Here is a 17,931-nt window from a genome sequence, read left to right as displayed (position 1 = left end):
ATAACTTACAAACAAAAGTAAAATATGAATTAATAAATTACTAAGCACATATGAAGAAGCAATGAAATAACATATGGTGAAATGAAGTACCATATTTATCTATCAAAAAATGACGAGTTATCGATTTCAGTATATGTCTATGTTAATATTGTTTCTAAGTCTCATAGGGTACTTAAACTTACTTAACCTCTATTGGCGCTGAAAACAAACAAAAAAGCATAACATGTAAACATATCCACAATCAGTGTTACTTCCTGAAATTTACCCTGTCTTAGTTACACTGAACGCTGGTCCAAAACACTGAAATATCAAGTTTTGCACTTAAGGTACCATTTTCCCAAACTTTATATGAACTCTACAAAGTTCGATGCTTTCTAAGAAATTGCAAAGTAATAAACTTAAAGTATAAACTTAAAATAACATTTGTTCATAAATGAAGTCATCAAGTAAAATACACATTGGGAATTTTATAATAAAGAATTATTTATATTTCTTAAGAATTATAAATTTGCATAATCTTTGAGAACAATGCATACAGATAACACGGAAACATCACACAAAATTTTTATTTTTCAAACCAGATGTTTGGACCCGCTACCATAAATTCTCCCTCGTGGTTTGACATAAACCTTTTATGGTATTTAATTAGGTGTTTCTCGCACAAGAAACCATTTACATCCTAAAAGACATTTAATAGAGTTATATACTTGTTCAGTTAGTTTTCAATAATTCCAGAAGTAAATGATTAGGCTGTATCATACACTCTGAAAATAAAGAAAACCAAAAACTACCACATAAACTTTTTTTCTATTGAAGCATCCTAAGAAAGCAAATAGTAGGCGTCGAAACATTTGTTTGAATTAGAAATAGTAGCCATTGCTATTGATCAATCTCCTTTGATGGCTTTTCAGAGTAGTAACGCCAATGAAGATAGTGAGGAAGTCTTAGTTATTCCGACTAATAATATACTAAATACTATCCATTATTAATATAACTGCCATAACCATTATTATGACAATATAGACAAATACTGGATATTCTAAGTGCGAGTCGAGGATATAATAGATCCAGACAAATACTGAAAGTAGTTACCAGAGTTCGACAAAAATTATCAACATAGATATGTAAGAAGATTTACACTGTGATACAATGGATAACACTTCTTTAAAAAAAAACTATATACAAGAAAATGTTTAAGCAATATCTACAAGAGTGAATAAGTGATATTTCATAACGCAAATATTCTATTCACCTTAAACAGATAAAGGTCAGCATAAATCAACTGTTAAGATGTGGAACTATTGGGTGCCACAGATTCTTGAATGGCAGTAGACAATACAAACTTTTAGGTTCCATGATAATCTGCCTGCTAATAAAGTTATTTACTACTTATTATGAACAGGATATTTTGTCTGCCGAAAGAAAGTAACAGACAAATGTAAAAATATATTGTCTGATAGCAGAGGTAATACTATTTTAGAAACAGATCTTCGTTATCTTTGAGAGTAATTTTGTTAAATAACTGCACATATTTACCGATACAACTATCTTCTATTTTATTATTGCACATGGTTTACAAGAAACAGACAGTATCAATATTTTGTGTATTCATAATTTATAATTTAAGAAGCTACATGCATTCATATGTTCTCATGCTGTACTAGAGAATTTTAAATGAAGTTGAAAATGTTCCAGACTTCTGTAGATGGCAGCGAGTTACTTTTACCTTTCGAATGTATTGTTAGGAAGTGACAACAATAATGAAACTTCTCCAAAGACAAATTGGATTAATTATTAGAGGTTAATACGTCCACATTTTTAATACGTTATTCTATTCATTGTCGAAGAATTTAATTTCCCTTCTGATAAAGTTTTAAATACTAATCTTCTAAATTTGATGAAATTATTCTTATTATTGTCCCTTAGTATATCTTACAAGTGCTCACATCTAGCAATGACTGATGTTTCTTTACATATAGTGTAACATTAATCACTATCCACTTAAAATTGTGGGTCTTAATTAGTAATCATTTTGAAACCTAGGATTCAATTTTTACAAGCGAAATGCTCATAATCGTAAAATATCGCCCTTCATTTGACTTTTTTTCTTTTGTATCTAAAACTGACTGTTCTAAACATACCTTCAGTTATTATTTAAATGGTAGGTCATTTAATAAGCTTTTATTGCGCTCAATTAATAGATTTAGAGCTTTCACTTACCACAACTCACAACTTGAAAGCAGCCACAACATAATGTTCTTTTACATAGCCGAAGAGTATCTACCACCATGACTAGGATTCCAAACCCTGAAAACTTAAATGTCTTTTCAGGGAAATCTCAAATGAAGATTGATAATTTTAAATGGAAGCCATACAGGATATTAAATTAATTCATGATTTTTGTTTTAAAAATGTCGTGGGACAAAATGTAAGATAGATACTTTGCAATAACATTCATTTTCATATTTATTTATATTAAGACTCGAATTAAGCCAAGAGATCCAAGTTCGATTTCCAGTGGGAGCTCATGTGATTCGGATTCCACTTTAATCTGAAGGTCCCGTCTCACATAGCCTCGCTGCTGAAAAGGACGTTAAACTCAAAATCAGCTCCAATTAAGCTTATATAATACCAAGAGACAATGTATAAGTAAACTAATAGAGGCCAATCATGCAATGTGCTTGTACCGTATGTCAAAGGATATGGCTAAAGACACAAACATTACCGTACAGGAGTCCAACATCAAGTTATAGAAACATACGTCATTCTGAACGATTCAACAGAGAAGTGTTCTCATTTTCTAGCAGATTTTTAAAGAGAATTTTGAGTGTTATAGAGGGCTGCAGCTACGGGAAAGTAAACAGGACCAGCTCTGAAACTTAATCCTGTCCTATCCAAATTAACTTCATCTCCCATGTGTTTATTAAACTTGTTTATAATACTAAGACGAAATGTAGAATATTTAGAAAATGAAATAAAAGAGTTTGAAAAAAAAATATGTTAAGACTACATGTCAACGTGATGAAGTATCTAATTTAGAAAAAGAAACTGAAATTATACTTCACTTTCTTATTTTCATTTACCTCACCATATGTGCACAATTGCGAATTAATCATTATACAATTACATAATAGAACAGTGAGTTTTTGAGCTTTTTTTAAAAAAAATATTTATATCCCATATAAACGGAAATTCAAAGAAATAGATTTTCATAAAATATTGTTGTTTTTTTAATGAATAGTTTAGTGGAACATTTCGTACAGACCACAGCTTGTCAAACTACATGTTTCAACAAGTGAAAATATAATGATAATAATATGTAGGTATTGAATGTATGGTGAATCATTATTGCTTTTATATTCAAAAAGAATGCTTTTGGTTTACATATAGTATATAAAAAGCCCAAACAACCCTGAAAATGTCATGCTCTCCTCTCTAGAACAACTTGCTTAACACATCATTGGTGTTATTTTTAAAAGACACGAACATAGTTTCTCAGTATGAAATAGATAATAAGTCCTATAACTTACATAAATTAATGTTTGCTGAAAAAATACAGGTAGATGCTTTTAAAAGAAATCTAGAAATCCTAAATTAACCATTGTGTTCTATGCAATAACAATAATTTCGTGAATACCACTCTTTCTTAACGTCTGTCTATGTATCGTTATAATGCAAGACAAACTTAGAAAATACATAGAATGAATTGTAATGTTTTGCATTGTGTTTAATGGTATAAGGATATTTAATTTAAAATATATATTTCATGATTCATTTTAAGGGAACAGATTCAACTATACGAAAGAAAACATGTAAAAGGGGACAAAATGAATGATGTTATGCTGTGTACCTTCACTATTTGCTTACTTATAAAATAATAGGAATATACTGAATTTAACACTATTGAGTCTTATTTTTTTAAAATTTATTATTACGTTCTTTTGTATCTAAATGTAAAGTCTTGTCCAAGAAACTCTGGCCACCCAACTGTCTTTGAAAAATGTTGCTTTTTGTCCATAGATGAAATTAAACCAACCTTATGTGAATATTGTTTCGTTAGTTGAGATGTTTACTTTGAGGTACAGCATTAATATTTTCTACGTACGGAAGGGAGATTATGATCTTTAAATAACAGGAAGTGGCTAGACATTTTTTGACACGAGACTATATACAATGTGCAGGAATTAATTACACTAAAAGTACTGAAATACAGGGTTTGTATGATAAGTAATGAGACCAGGTCTGGAAACATTGTTTTATTGATCTGATCTGTACAGGGACTTAAAAGCTTTCGAAGTACTCTCCTCTTGCGTCGATGCACTTCTGCAATCGATGTTTCCACGCTGCAAACGCTGGAAGTCAGCAGACGGCATGTCCTTTAGAAATGTGGTCACGGCTGCTTGGATGGCTGTGACGTCTGCAAAACGGGTTTCTTTCAAGCGTGGCTTCAGCTTCGGGAAGAGGAAGAAGTCGGCCGGGCTCACATCTGGGCTGTAGGGTGGTTGTGGAAGGACTTCCACCCCAATCCGGGTCAAAAAGGAGGTCACTAAGAAGGCGGTGTGGGCAGGGGCATTGTCGTGATGCAACTTCCACCGGCTAGCGATCGCCGGTCTTTTCCGCTTGACGCTCCTGTGCAGTCTCTCAAGGACTTGTTTGTAGAAGGCGGCGTTGACGGCTTGTCCTTGGGGTACAAACTCCTTGTGGACCACCCCCACATTGTCAAAAAAAACAATCAACATTGTTTTCACCTTTGACTTCGACATTCTGGCCTTCTTGGGGCGCGGGGACGCAGGAGTGTGCCACTCCGCGCTTTGACGTTTCGTTTCAGGGTCGTACTGGAACACCCACGACTCGTCACCTGTTATGACGTCATCTTCAAAGTTAGGGTCACTGTTCATGAGGTTCAACAGTTCCTGACAACAATCAACACGTCGTTGCTTTTGTTCGTCAGTCAACACTCGCGGCACCAGTTTCGCACAGATTTTTCTCATTCCCAATTGTTCCGTCACAATCTTGTGCACTGTTGTGTGGTTCATATCGAGTTCATCAGCAATCAATCTCAACGATAATCGACGGTCTGAGTTCAGGAGATCCCTCACTTTTGCCACAGTTTCGTCCGTAGTCACTGTTGTCGGGCGTCCAGCCCTCTCCAGATCCTCAACGCTTTCCCGGCCGTTCCGGAACGCACTGTGCCAACGAAACACCTGGGCTTTGGATAGGGCTTCCTCTTTGTAGGCCTCCGTGATGAGAGAAAGCGTCTGAGTAGCCGTTTTCCCCAGGCGAACGCAAAATTTGATCGCATAACGCTGTTCGATGGAACCCTCCATGTTTGTTGATTTTCCGCCGTGACAAGAATGTTCACAAGGGCTTTGTCCGCGCTCCACTAAGGCTCGGAGCCAACTGACGCGCGGTGCGTTGCTTTGCTCGGACCCCCCCCTACATCCTCCATCACCGACAAACCCGCTCCAGCGACACGCGCGCCGCGGCGCGGCGAGTCTCATTACTTATCATACAGACCTTGTACTATATAGATCCTACAGATATTATACATATTTTAGTACTGACTAATTTAAAGAATTTAACGTTAAAAAAATAAAATTGTATCTGAATGAAAAGAAAATAAAGCTATGTCTGCTTGTGTATATACATAAATTTTCAGACAATAAAAATGTTTTATTGACGATATCCATATATTATGTCTTTATTTCAAATACGGTAACTAATGATACTTATCAATTTAATAGAAGCCTCTAAAAAACGTACAACTTTTCTGATTAATATGGCGTTGGATTACCTTTAGGAGAATTAGAAGAGCTCTGATGCGACATAGAATGAAGCCATAGAGGTCATGAATACTAGCAAGTGGATAGGCGTACCCTGTCCTATACCACCATAAAAAAAAGAAAAAAAAAAGAAAAAATTGGCAATTTCCAAAATTTAAGGGGTGCCCTACGCATCTCTCCCAAAATTCAAGGGTGGGTCAACGTATCCATTGCTAACATTTATAGAGGGTGCTCCTATGTATCTCTTGGTCATTAGATCCGGCCAAGAGGCCCTACCTGCTAAGCCAGGAGCCATTGGGTGCAAAAATGTCTATACGCCAAACCCTGCTACTGTAATCACAAAACTGAAGACGAAACCTTTCAATTGGAAATTCATCTTTTTTGTTCTGTGACACTAAAGATATTCTTAATTGGGATAATTGGGAATTTGCTTTTATTTAAAATTTATGTCTAAAGTCTCGGATACGTAGTAAGTAGCTTGTATATGCATTCTGTTGTTTTCACCAAAGAAAACGTATTACGAATGTTTTTAATTTCCTTGTCTTTCACTATATTTCTTTATTACGAACACATGAACACGGAAAGCATTAAAGGAATTCAATTCTAACTCGAACGCTAACTTCGACTAAAAATACTCAAGTGACAATTTAATTATTCTCAGTTCAATGGAAACTACCTTTAGAGAACCTGCAACTAGTCAACTGGATGTGAGTAACCATTGGAGCATTTACTTGGTAGGAAGAAATAGAAAAGACGGTGAACTTTTGCCTCTCCCTCTTAAGCCTTCATTCAGAATTGATGAAACTTCTGTGTACGATGAGCAATAAAAAGTTGCAGCGCGTGCAACAGTTTTCAGGCTTGATTAGCTGGATGAGTGAAGTCACCGAAAACTCACCAGATAGACACTGGATGGATATCTTATATTTAATGTCAAATTATGTGCCATACACAAACTTAATCTAACTCGTCGAATTTCTCTATTTTTGCGAGGAACAAATGCATCGACTGAGCGTGATTCTCACCACGAATAATATTTGGACTAGTGGAAAGACAACTCTCTCAGTCCAAACATTAAGATCTATCTTAATCACAAGTATTAACCTTGGTAATACTTGTGTCCAGTTCTATGAAATGTTCTGCATCAAGAAAAATCTGGTGATGAAAATCGAAGACTCACTAAAATATCTGTAATTTTAATGCATCTAAGTGTATTTTTAAGATGGTGTGAAATTTGCAGAACGACAGATTGGATAGTAACCCAGAACTACATAAACATGTTAGTTACTTATCAAGTAAAATATTTATTTTCAAATATAATATGCAAATATAATTTAAATTATTTGCTCGAAACATGTAACGAAAACTACTGAACTAAAAATCTGTAGTGTCAATGTAGATTGAGCTCTTTTAATTTTGTTTCTGTACTTAGTTTCAGCAAAATTTGAATTTTTAAGACTTCACTGCGAAATATACAGTGCAGTGTAACATATTGTTTGTATTTGAAACGGTGACCATGCTTAACGAAGAACAAATGAAGGAATGAAATTGATTGCAGCGGAATCTACAGAATAATCATACCGACTTACATTCTTGTTCCACTCTTATATTCTTCTAGGTAACATTGGAAAGAACTTTTCTACCTGTTCGTACCTTAGAGTTGATGAGCTAGCATGAGATCTGCATTGTAGAATGGGAAATGTTATTTGACTGCTAGAATTGGTGATAGTATGGAACTCAGCGTCATGGCATAAGAATAATTATCTCAAATTATTGAAGTCGGAAAACGCATTATGTCTTGTACAATACTTAAAGCGACTTTATTCAATCTCCGTAATTCTTACCATATTAATTTAGTGAAATGCAGTTAATGATTTGATTTAATAAAGAGCACAAGTTCCAACTCTCTCAACTTTCTGTCATTCAGTTGGAAAGTTTCAGAGAAATGTACAGTTTTCACGCTTTGAAACTACGTCAGTCTTAGTTATAAGGTTGCAAGTTACAAAAGGAACTCGAAAGCTTAGTTAGTAATAGAAAAGTGACAACAATTTGTATTCCTGGCACCTTATTTAGAAGTTTAATCTTTTACACCGCATTCATCAAAGAAATGGTTGTATAATTGATAACGTATATTTCCTTTGTCTGTAGATTATAGCGCGCGAACAGAGGAATGGGTAACAAGAAACGACACATGACGAATCAAATTCCAGAACTGTAGTACACGATAGGAAGAAATTGTGTGCTGCAATACTACGAACCATCAAACATGCTAAAGTACTCGAAACCATCACAACATTCACTCCCGGGTAACAATGTTAACCAACTTCCTATAAAACTAATTTTCAAGGAAGAAGGAATTCGTGATAGGCGTATCTTATAGTTGATATGAGAATTATAGTTCTTGAAGGTTTGTCCTTGCCATTACTTGCTGAATTATCAACATAACAATTGCGGAAGGCAGCTATAACCTTACAGAAAACCGATAAGAAAAAACGTAAACCATGCAACTATAGAGGAAAAACATTTGTTGTATTGCAATGTGGAAATACCAAAGAAGAAACATCAACTGTTATTGATGAACTGAAGTACTGACGATGTTATTAAACGAAAAGATTGACTTACTTATTGTATTTCAATTACTAATCATCTCTACTGCTGTGTTGTCTGTCTATTCCTGTAAGTATAAAACGAAATTGCGAAAATTGCCTTAGGTATCTATATAATAACAATGGTTCAGGTATCTATATCTTTATATTGGATACTGAGGTATGATGATACTAAGTATTATTATTTACTAAGTGGTGAAATTAGATTTTTATGCGTTCCCCAAGCAAGCTGAAATATCACGTCATATCAAAACTCTGTTGCCATAGGCCAATTCTGTTACGAGTAAAGATACGCAAAAATGGAAAGAGAAGATAATTGTTGGGAATAGGTGGTTTACAATCCTAAATGGTAGGAATTTTCCAATCACACCAGCCGTTTGAACCTCACAATGGTAAGGCGCCGCCGTATGTTAAATGAAGTAGTAATGTTTCCAGTTCGGCAGGCTGTTTGAACTGAATGTAAAGGGACTGAAAAATGACGCGGCGAAGTTGTACATTTTTATGTGAGGGAACCTAGAACATCTCCAATCCGTTTCACAACAATGTTGTATTTTTGGTATGATGAAGACTCAAGGAAACAGCCTGCTGAATGGGAAACGTGGCTTTTCTATTTAACATAGATGCCGTACGGCTGATGGAATTGGAAATTTTTTTACCATTTTAAATTTAAAAACATCTATTTCCTACAACTTTCCTCTCAGCACTTTTTCGTATCTTTAATCTCAAGAGAGTTGAACTACTGGCTCGGTCTTTTGATACACCTGGTATATAATTTAAATGCATTGTACGTGATCACCTGCAGTACTTTATCCCTTTTTCAAACTACGGGTCAGCAGGCATTACACAAACTTCTCTACATTGCAGAATTTTCTACAGGGTGTCGAATATACAATGCAACCCAGAGTTTGGGACAGTACAACTTTTGAACTTAAAGCGATACCAAAATAAAGCTTTGTTCATGCATATATTTTTAAACTAGGAAGCAACGATTGGAGTACACTAGGAACCACACAGTGTTGTCAGATGTAGCCGAAAGTGTAAATCAACTTTTTTTTTTTTTTTTTTTTTTTGCAAAACATCTAAATTGATTCATAACTCGTAAGTATGGATGTTCTGTGATTAATTTTCAGTTTGTTTAGTTGGAGTAGCTTGGAAACTATGGAGGGGAAAAAAATAATTTTTCCATTTCCACCGATAACTAATCGGGCGAGGCCTCTGTAAGGAGGAACTAGGAAAATCGTAGTTTTCAGAAATTAACACTCTGAATTATCAACATTGGTTATGTTTCAGTGCATCAAAAAGTGTGTTAAGGATCTGTCTACATTATGAAATTCCTGTAAACAATGAAAAAGAAACGTTGAAATTACCATAATAAAACTTTTACTTACATGCACCCGGCAACACTGCTACTACCACGCAATGAGTTATCACTTATCAGCTCCACAGCAGATGCTGGAGTTGTCCCCTGTTTTGATCCAAACAATGGTTCACACGTTTCACTACGTTGGCAGCAATTTTACGAAGAGTAGAATGTTAATATTATCAATGGCTACTGCGAATATTCGTTTCCCGGTCTTGTATAGTTCGAGAATTGTTCTTGTATACCTTTTGCTTTAAGTAGCCCCATAGAAATGAATAGCAGTGTTGCCGAGTGTATGTAACTAAATGTTTTATCATGGTAATTTCAAAGTTTCTTTTTCATTGTTTTCAGGAATTGCATAATGTAGACAGATCCTTAACACACCTTTTGATGCACTGAAACATCAACAATGTTGATATTTCAGTGTGTTAATATATAAAAAATACGATTTTCCTAGTTCCTCCTTACAAAGGCCTTACCCGATTAGGTATCGGTGGAAATGAAAAAATCTTTTTTCTGTTCCATAGTTTCCAAGCTACTCCAACTAAACAAACTGAAAATTAACGACAGAGCATCTTCGTATGAGTTATGAGTCAATTGAGATGTTTTGCAAAAAAAAAAAAAAAAAAAAAAAAGATTTACACTTTCGGCTACATCTGGCAACACTGTGTGGTTCCTACTGTATTTCAATCGTTGCTTCCTAGTTTAAAAATATGTGCATGAGCAAAGCTTTATTTTGGTATAACCATTATTTGTGTATCGCTTCAGGTTCAAAAGTTCTACTATCCCAAACTCCGGGTTGCATTGTATATTGGACACTCTGTATTTAGCTAATACGAAGTACTAGGTTGTGAAAGGTTATCTACACTTCATACCACTTTTATCAATAAAAAAGGTTTACTGGATATGTTTAACGCAACAAAAAACATTAAAAATATCAAAGCGAGTCAGATTGTATCTATAAAATACTATTAAATCAACTAATAATATTTTGAGGTCTTGTCTTATAGACCTGATGTCATATTTGGTGGGCACTGAAACTTTTGAACGGAATAAAAGATCTCAAAAGTAAATATTGGTTAACTTAATAGTATGCAATATGTTGCATTTGAGATTCCTGATGCTACGAGTATTTTTTTAAAAATATAATTTATCACGAAATACAATGATTGTATAGTCATGTTCAATAAACTCCTTTCCCAGAAGCTCCATCTTTAACTCAGGGGAGGCTCGCTAATGTACTGTGCCTTCTCAATTAATGCGAAGAAAAACATGAAAAAGAACAATTATGGACATTTATTTATATACACGAATGAGAAACGACCAAATAAAAATTTTAGCTTCTTTAATATCAAATCTGTAACCCTGATTGATGTCCATGAGAGATTTGGCAATAACGTAAGTAACAATGCTTGTCGTTACCTCCTGTTCACGTGTTCTAGCTTGACTCTGTCTGCCTCACAGAATAGTCATTTAAACGGTTACCCTTACGCACAATTAATTAATCACACTTTTACCGTGTCTAAATAAACTTATTTTATACCTAGCTCCATAGAGCGGAGGAAATATGGTAAAGCTTTTAAATTGAATGCTGATTGTGTGCAACCAGTGCAGCCGCATAAACAAGATGAGAAGAATTGGTTGCTAATCGCGTGGAAAAAGACTGACTTGTATTATTTCATGGGACTCCGCAGTAGATTTTTTAAGCATTAGACGTGCTCAGTTACTGTCATAGCCTATACAAATGATTATGAAGAAAAATAAAATACTTTCATAGTGCATTTCACAATTTCGGAACTTAAAACTCCTTATGTACATTTACAAAACTTTTTTTGAAAGTAATTAGCAGAAAGAATTTAGTATATTAATATTTTTGAACTACATATTAAATTGATTTTGCCCGTAGGCAAAATGTAAGTGTCACACATGTAATTCAAATGAATAATTATAAAATATGAGTAAGTATAAAGATTAGTCAGCTATCAGGACATGTACTACGAGCTTAAGGTGGGGAACACTCACAGGATTTCACTAAATTTGGACTCCGCTAGATTTACGGAACTTCATGCATATTTTGGAGGTTCCTCGTGGATATATGGTTACCAAATGTATATTCGGCATGGGATGACAGTAGTTCTATATCTTGGCGTTAATATGAATTGTCGAATTAATTATTCATTTGTTTTAAGGCTGATTTCGCGTTTTATGTGCCTTTTAGCACCGAGGAGCAATGTATTGCTTAAACTTTTTAAGTATTCGCTCAATCATTTTCAGAAACGTACTGTATATTTATATCCTCCACTGCATCTCTGATCTAAAATGAGTATACCCTGAACTATAAAAATACTAGGCGGATGTGCGTGGTACACACACACACACACACACACATTCGAATTTCACATACACAATTCGAATCACATTAACTCTCGCCGGGAATAGAACTCGAGTCCCCGGCTCCAAAGACTCGTGAGCTAACTAGATAGATAACCCAATAAACTTCGAGAGATGATTCTTTGCATAAAATGAAAGAAAATAATTCTAATAAATATTGCTCAGAAAAAGAGTCCAGGAAAATTAGGCTTTCATCCGGACATTATGATAAACAATCTGAAAATTGGCGGAGATTTCAGAATGTTATCCTAATCAATACACTCGAAATCTTAAAAAAAAAAAAAAAAAATCCAGCTTGGGAAAACGAAGATATGACGTCATCAATATGATCGCCGACCGAATTCACCCCTTAAAATTTAAAACGTTATATCCATTCGGAATTGCAAGATAGAAACTTCGTTTTTGCTTTATTTTACAGAAAATCCATTGCAAATTGTTATTTACAACGACTACTTGTCTTACGTTAGCACTGCTTTCAAATAGGCGAGCTTAAAGTAAAAATAAAATGCATTCTTGATCTGTTTTCTGAGGTTTAACTCTAAACAACTTGGAAAGAGGGTACACATACGAGGAAATATTCGGAAGTAATCGTTATTTGTCGTTTCAAGAGCTTTCTAACGAGCTCAATTACGTTGGTGTATCTCTAAACTAACGGACATATTCAATTTTATGTGCAGCAAGCCGCAATCTTATTAAATTTATTGTGATGCTGTAGGGGTTAAAGACTAGTCTGAAGGGATAAAAATTTTGTGAAATCCACACAAAATTAGTGAATTTTCGTAACTTGGTGTGCAAGATACTGACCAAATTCTCCAAAAGTCCTCATCGTTCCAACATTTGCGTCATCCAATATGGCGACCATTTCTAATATGGTTGCCGTATCTAAGGCATATATATTATAAATTAGGCTTTGATCCGGACATTACGAGAAACACGCTGAAAATTGGTTGAAATATCCTGGGAGGTGTTCTAATTAACATATTGAAAGTTCCAAAGCGTCCATTTTTGGGAAAAGCCGCCATTTTGAAAAGCCGCCATCTTGGGTGTTAATGTTTTGAGATGTAGCTTTGAAAGCAGCAATCCGATAAAGCCATTTCTCGGGCTAAGTTAATATTTTTAGGCCAGATTACATAACTGAAAGGTTAACTTCAAATAAAAGCCATAATTTAGTGCTTCTTGATGTATTTTTGTTCAAAACCATTCTTTTAAGATGCTGATGTTTTTATCCTACAACAACAAATCTTTGACATTGACAGTGGTTTATGGTAAAGAGGTTTTTCAAGCAACATGGTTATAACCAGTTCTTCTTGATGGATGGTAACCGAAAAGCTACACTTAACACATTTAAGACACTTCATTTATCAAATTAGTTCAAGCACCTTTGAACCATATTGAACGAATTTTGCACGGTGATAATGGTGATGGTTTTAAAGCTAGATGGTTATAATCGGTGATACTCTTGGGGAATAGTTTGCGAAAACTGTCACATTTACTCAGTATTCAAAAATAATGGCGGCATTATACTCATAGATTGTTAATGTCTGTTCTATTACAATTTTGGCATAAGTAAAAGATTGTAATCCTTGTTGGTCCACATTATACTTTTTTAGAGATGTATTATTCAGGATACCCATAACGAAATGTTTGTCAATTATCAAACCGTGGTATGTTTACCCCAGATGTGCATAATTAATAGCGTATAAAACTAACTTATTTTATTGGCAGTATGATTAAATTGCAATATTGTACATCAGTTTGTACTTCATACACAGGTGTGCAATATTTGATATGGCTCAATCAAAATGTTGGCAATTTTTATCTGTAATGATTTTTATGTTTGAATTTTGGATGTTTCAAACTTCCATATTGACTGCACCTTTCTTAAAATCTGATAGGAGTTCATATGGCCACCCAACGTTTTACAATTTTGTTATTTATAATGGTTTATATATATTCAAAGTTCAGCTGTTTCACTACAAATTAGGTTGTGACTTTCCCAAAATTTGATAACAGTACATGTGTTCCAATTCGGATACTAACAATTGTTTGCTAGTTATGATGCTTTATCCAATGTTTAGTTATTCTACGCTCCAGATTTTCGTGGCCCATCTTTCACACCTCCCAAATTTGACAAGGGCACATTCAAAGGGGTTTGGTAATTTTGTTATCTACAATGAACAATTTATATGTTTAAATCTTTGTTCTCCCACTCAAATATTTGTTAGCCCATTTTGCTCTTTTACCAAATTTGAGAGAGGTACACTCATGTCCAAAATGAATGTCGCATGTCTATACCTGTCTTCTTGTAAGAATATAATTTGATAATGATTTTGCTGGGTACTTTTAATACTGTTAGTACGTGTATAATCACGATATGTATATTTGTGGTGAATTTAATAGGAAAAGAATTACAAATACGAAAATTAGAATGAGTAAAACAAAATGTTGCGAAATGGACAAGAAAGTTTTATTTTCATTTTATTGTTCTTATTTACTGCTCTTTTGACATGAATTTTGCCACATTCATATCTTTGCCGATTATAGGTCTACAGATACTAACATTATAAAAAATACCGGGCGAATTCGTTATCAAATTATATTCCTACAACATATTTATAGACATGGGACAATAATTTTGGACATGAGTGTACATCTAAATGTTGGGAATGTTATTGGATATAATGATTTGTATACATTGCCTAAATTTTAGTTGCATGCCAAAATTTAGGTTGAGCCACTAGATCTACATTCTATTAGTATAGTGGCTGTTATGTCCAAATTTTATTTCTTTTTATGATATAAATATATCTCTAAAGTTGAGAAGGAAAACCATATGATTGGTAATGATTGTTCTTAATATCCAATTGTTCTTTATGTCCAAATTTTATTTCTTTTTATGATATAAATATATCTCTAAAGTTGAGAAGGAAAACCATATGATTGGTAATGATTGTTCTTAATATCACGCAAATCTTGAAAAATGTGTGTTTTCCGTCTTAAAATACACTTGACATGAGTGTTATGTTTCACCACATCACTTACAAATTTTGATTCTGGCTCAATTTACATTCAATTTCGGTTAGAAGTCACAATTTTCGGTGCTAAAAAATAATTAGTTTTAATTTTATGTGTGTATATATGGTTAATTAAATCTATTCACATGATAGCATTCACTAGTCATAATGAACGAACTTTTCTTTTGACCTCGTATGATGACAATACTATATGCAAGAATGAGTATTATTTCAGCTTAAGTTTCAAAACAATGAATGACTATGTTTCTACGTTATTTAACTTTCTCTTTAATGAAACTCAGTTTAATGAGCTACCAAATTAACAATGATATGACTTCAAGTTTAAATTATAACTCGGTACTATCCGAATTACAAAGTATTTGTATTGAGAAAGGAAAATGATGTGTAACACATTTAACACCAAGTATTAACTACAGTGATTTCTGTCCCCATAAGGGTTTGGGCGTAACCTCCTAATTTACTACCATTCTTCATCCAAACTTACCATTCTGCCTCTCAAATGTATATTTCCCCCAAATTTACTATTATTCAGTTTGATTATCCAGCTTCAATGAAAAGTTATGTCCCCCCTAATACTCTCAGCGGTACAACCCTTGGACACCCGTCATTAACCAACACGCAAAGCAAAACAAACATGCTCCTCTTTGTTTCGATTAACATGGTAACTGAAATATCTTTCTCTGAATTACCTTATATTTCATCATCGTAATCGCAGAAACAGTATATGGCTACAACGGTTTCAATTAAAGTATTTCTGAAAGTGAATTCAAGCAGCGGTTTATCCTGCTTACAAATGATACCGACTTGATTTAAACATACGGTTGAAAATAAATACCGAGACACGAAGATTGTTTAATATTGTTTTTCTTTTTTTTCTTTCTTTTACAACTGAAACATACAATATTATAATTATGTTAGTAATATTTCTTAATTTCGTTTCAGATTCTGACAATGCCAACCAAACCACTTCAAACTTATGCTCCAAGGATGACTTTGATCTTCAGTGTCCAAGCATATCGCCTGATACATTAAAAGCCATTTTTGAAGAAAACAAGAAACGTTTTCAAGAGAATTCTGTCAGAAACATTAATATAGAAAACATCGCCAAGGAGTATGATTTCATCATTATTGGTGGAGGAACTGCTGGATCAATTATTGCAAACAGATTAACAGAAAATCCACATTGGGAAGTTCTCTTATTGGAAGCTGGTGGAGATCAACCATTCGAGGCAGATGTTCCCGCTAATATAATATATAATATACGATCAAAACTAAATTGGGATTATCAGACGGTGCGTCAAAAAAATGCTTGTTTATCTCACAATGGAACTTGTCGCCTACCTGCTGGAAAAGTACTTGGTGGAGGAAGTGCTATCAACGCCTTGTTTTACATACGTGGTAATAAGAGAGATTTTGATAAGTGGAAGTCTTTGGGAAATACAGGATGGAGTTATAAAGAAATTCTTCCTTACTTTTTGAAATCAGAAAATAATGGAAATAAAGAATACGCGAAGACGTCTCATCATTCTATTGGTGGATACCAACCAGTTCAACGCCTCCCATATACTGATTGCAATGCAATGTCAATAGTTAAAGCTCTTGAAGAACTTGGAATAACTAATCGAGATTATAACGGTGAAAGTCAAATTGGTGTAATGCTGGCACAATCTACCAGTTTAAACGGAGAACGATATAGTACAGCCAAATCCTTTCTTAGACCGATTAAACACAGACTGAATTTACACATTTCATTAAATTCTTTCGTTACTAAAATACTTATAGATAGAAAACAGAAAGTAGCGTACGGAGTACAATTTAACAGAGAAGGAAAAAATTTCACTGTACGAGCCAGGAAAGAAATTATACTTTCCGCAGGTACAATTCGGTCACCACAGCTACTTATGCTTTCAGGAGTTGGCCCCGAAAATCATCTCAAACAACATGGAATACGAGTGATACAAAATCTCAAAGTGGGGTCTAATCTACATGATCATATTACCTTTAAAGGAATTACATACTCCCTTAAAGAAACGGCTACAATTCCAGTATCTGAAGACCAAAGAGCTTGTAATGTATATAATTATCTTGTAAATAGAAGAGGGCCGTTAGCATCTTTTGGTCCTTTACAAGTAATAACACTATTGCATACACATCTAATGAGTGTTCAAGAAAAATATGCAAATATGGTATTCTCATTTTTCCCCATTAATACGGAAACAAACGGCAAGCCGTACCTACTGCCATATTATAATAAGTTTGCAGTTACTCCAGTATATCTACATCCTAGAAGTCGTGGAACCGTCCGACTACGATCTAATAACCCTTGGGATTATCCATTGATTGATCCTAACTATTTAGATCATCCAAATGATATCGAAAAGATGATTATAACAATGAAGATGGGTTTTCAGTTGAACGAAACTAACGTTTTTAAAGATATTGGTGCACAATTAGAAATCAAACCAATGGAAAATTGCACTCAACATGAATTCGGTACATATGATTACATGAAGTGTGTTATTCAACATTACACCAGTACATTTCAACACTACGTAGGTACCTGCAAAATGGGGCCTTCTAAAGACCACACTGCTGTAGTTGACCCTAAGCTTCGAGTTCACGGCATTAAAAAGCTACGAGTAATTGACGCATCTATTATGCCTTTCATTATTTCTGGCTACACAAATGCTCCAACAATTATGATTGCAGAGAAAGGCTCAGATTTGATCAAATCAGATTGGCTACACACTAGAAATTAG

At 34.2% G+C, this 17,931-nt stretch overlaps 1 pseudogene; it reads left to right on the top strand.

Moving 5' to 3' along the window:
- The first annotated feature begins 8,732 nt into the window (after nt 1-8,732).
- On the top strand, nt 8,733-17,931 carry LOC145660997 (glucose dehydrogenase [FAD, quinone] pseudogene; annotated as a pseudogene).

The sequence above is a fragment of the Thermobia domestica genome, chromosome 9 (genome assembly GCF_964235325.1).
Source record: "Thermobia domestica chromosome 9, izTheDome1.hap1.1, whole genome shotgun sequence".
Classification (NCBI taxonomy): Eukaryota; Metazoa; Arthropoda; class Insecta; order Zygentoma; family Lepismatidae; genus Thermobia; species Thermobia domestica.
Note: the sequence above shows the minus strand (reverse complement) of the source record. Positions and strands in the feature narration are given on the sequence as shown.